Source organism: Octodon degus, unplaced genomic scaffold, assembly GCF_000260255.1.
Source record: "Octodon degus isolate 3935 unplaced genomic scaffold, OctDeg1.0 scaffold00436, whole genome shotgun sequence".
NCBI classification, from domain to species: Eukaryota; Metazoa; Chordata; class Mammalia; order Rodentia; family Octodontidae; genus Octodon; species Octodon degus.
The window spans coordinates 397,032-399,539 of record NW_004525012.1 but is presented as its reverse complement, the minus strand read 5'-3'; positions in this window follow the sequence as shown (position 1 = coordinate 399,539).

Genomic DNA, 2,508 nt, shown 5'->3' with positions numbered 1-2,508 from the left:
TGCAAACATAGGCGAATCAAAAAATCAGAATGGATAAAAACCCAAATGTTTTGTTTTATTTCTTTTGTCATTCAAATGAATTATAATATCTTGAAGCTCAAAATCTTGTAATTTAGGCTTAGAGGGCAAGAATTGTTTTATACATGCTGGTATTGAATATTTCTGAATTCTGTGCACAATTTCTTGCTCCTTTGTAGGCGATGAAAGATAAACATTTTTCACTGTGTTTATTCTCATCAGACTTTATTCAAAATCAAATATGGAAAGAAAAATCAAAATTTCTCTTAAACATTTAGCTTTGTATTCAAATAAAAAAGGATATTGAGATATATATCAACCAAATATCCAAAAAATATCACTTCCATACTATGCCATTTTATATATGATAATATATCTTTTCTCTTTCATATCACATGAGTATATATCAGATAAAATTTGTAAGAGAAGACTTCTCAGCTGGCGTTGGCTGGTGCTCTTTATACCCAGGGTTCCCTACAATTTCCTTTTTCCTGTATTGGGTGGTGCTGAAGATCTGTAGGAATTTTTAGGAACTAACTTAGAAGTTGTATTAGAGATATGTTTAAAGGGTAGACTTATGTGTATGGCACTTCCTATCCAATTATACTCTTTTTTAAGTAGATAGAAGTCACTCTGTGCAAATTACTTTCAAGAGTTCTGCTACCTACTTTCCTACTGCACCCCACATGTGTCACAAGGGCATAGTGCCAGAGAGGTTATCCTACGGTGAGTTTGTCCTGCATCATCCAGCACTGTGTGACAGTAGAGACTAAGAAAACAATTTCATATGATTGAGCCAGATCTAGTCTATAGGAAACAAAAACATTACAGAAGTTTATTAGGTAATAAAATAGTAAATGTAATTATTTAGACATGAACTGTGTAATATTTGTGATTTTGTTGGTGTTATTCTTTTTTATTTTCACATAATAATGAATTTATAATTTTATATTTACATTGAATTATTTTTCTTACCTTTCAATATTGAATGAAGACCAGGCTCTTGAAACCTAGACCCCTTTGAAAGACATGAGAATAAACCCTTCATGGACTCTATACTGGGTTAATCAGATATAAAATTTTTAATGATTTGCTGATAAATGTGTCTCTCTACCACCCTTTCCTGCTAAGATTTTCTGTGAAATTTTCAGAGAAAATTCTCATTGTTTGTTGTATATAGGTTTACACACTTTTATTTGCTTATTTACTTTTCATTTATTAGTACATTTTATATATACATAATGATGATATTCATCACAATGTGTTTGTATCTGTATATGATGAATTTTGCTGCTGCTTTTTTTCCCATTCCCCTCCTCTCCCTTCAGCCCCCTTTCCCCTCATTATTTAAAAAGGCTTTGACAGGGCTGGCCAGAGAACTCAGCAGACTACAGCACCTGCTTAGGCAGAGTGCAGCGGCGGGGGTCTGATCCCTGGAATGCTGTGCCGGGCCCCGCCCCAGGGATACGTTGAGGTGATTAAAACTGGGCATGGTGGCCCAGGACCTGGAATCCCAGCACTTGGGAGGCTGAACACAGGAAAATCACTATGACTCTGATCTGTGTAGTGAGATCCTGTAGACACTGTCTTAAATACATAAAATATAATAAAAAATGCTTTGACATTTAAAATTGATGGCATGCTTTCATTTGTATTAACCATTACTACTCCTATACAGTTGTATATTTGTAGAGGGCCAAATATTTGTAGAGGGCCAAATTTGTAGAGGTGGTGTTATCTCACCACCCTGAGAAGGTAGATGAGTACAGAGCTTATTTAAACAGAATGTTGGTCCCACTTCAGATGGTTTCTTTCTATTTCATTGTACAAATGCAACTATTACAATTGCCGTGTCCCCCAAATGGGACCTGTGTTTTAATTATAAAATGGAGCAGCATAATGATGGTGGAAATATATGTAGATTATTGTATATGTCTTAGAAATGAGCAGAGGCTGAACATCTTTATATTTAGCAAGGAAGCTAATTTTAATTCCGTGGCTTTACTTAGCTATAAATCATTTGAAGCGCTTTAAATACTGAATCACCATACAGGCAAGGACGTACTTTTGTTTATAAGGCAGTGTGATGGGGCAATACTGTAGGTGTTTTCAAAACTGCCTCTGCTGTAATTAACCAATTAGTGGTTAGATGCAGGCATAATTTTGCATTTCTCCAAAAGTCTCACCTTGACTTTGAATTCATCCCTGGGCCCCCTTTCTGCTGAAAGAAATGAACAAAGTTAGCTTTGAGATATTAAGTATAATTTGGGGGCCAGCATGTAACATTTATATGTTTTGTAGTCTTCTAAAATGACTTTTTGGACTTTTATTTATTTTTTTCTGTGCCATGTACCCTCTGCTATGTTTTCTGAAAGTTCCATAGCCAGTGCTCATGTGGGGAATCATAGCAGAGGAACCTGGGAATAATTTATCAGGTCTTGTGTGAACCCTTCCTTTCTTCCTTCCTTCCTTCCTTCCTTCCTTCCTTCC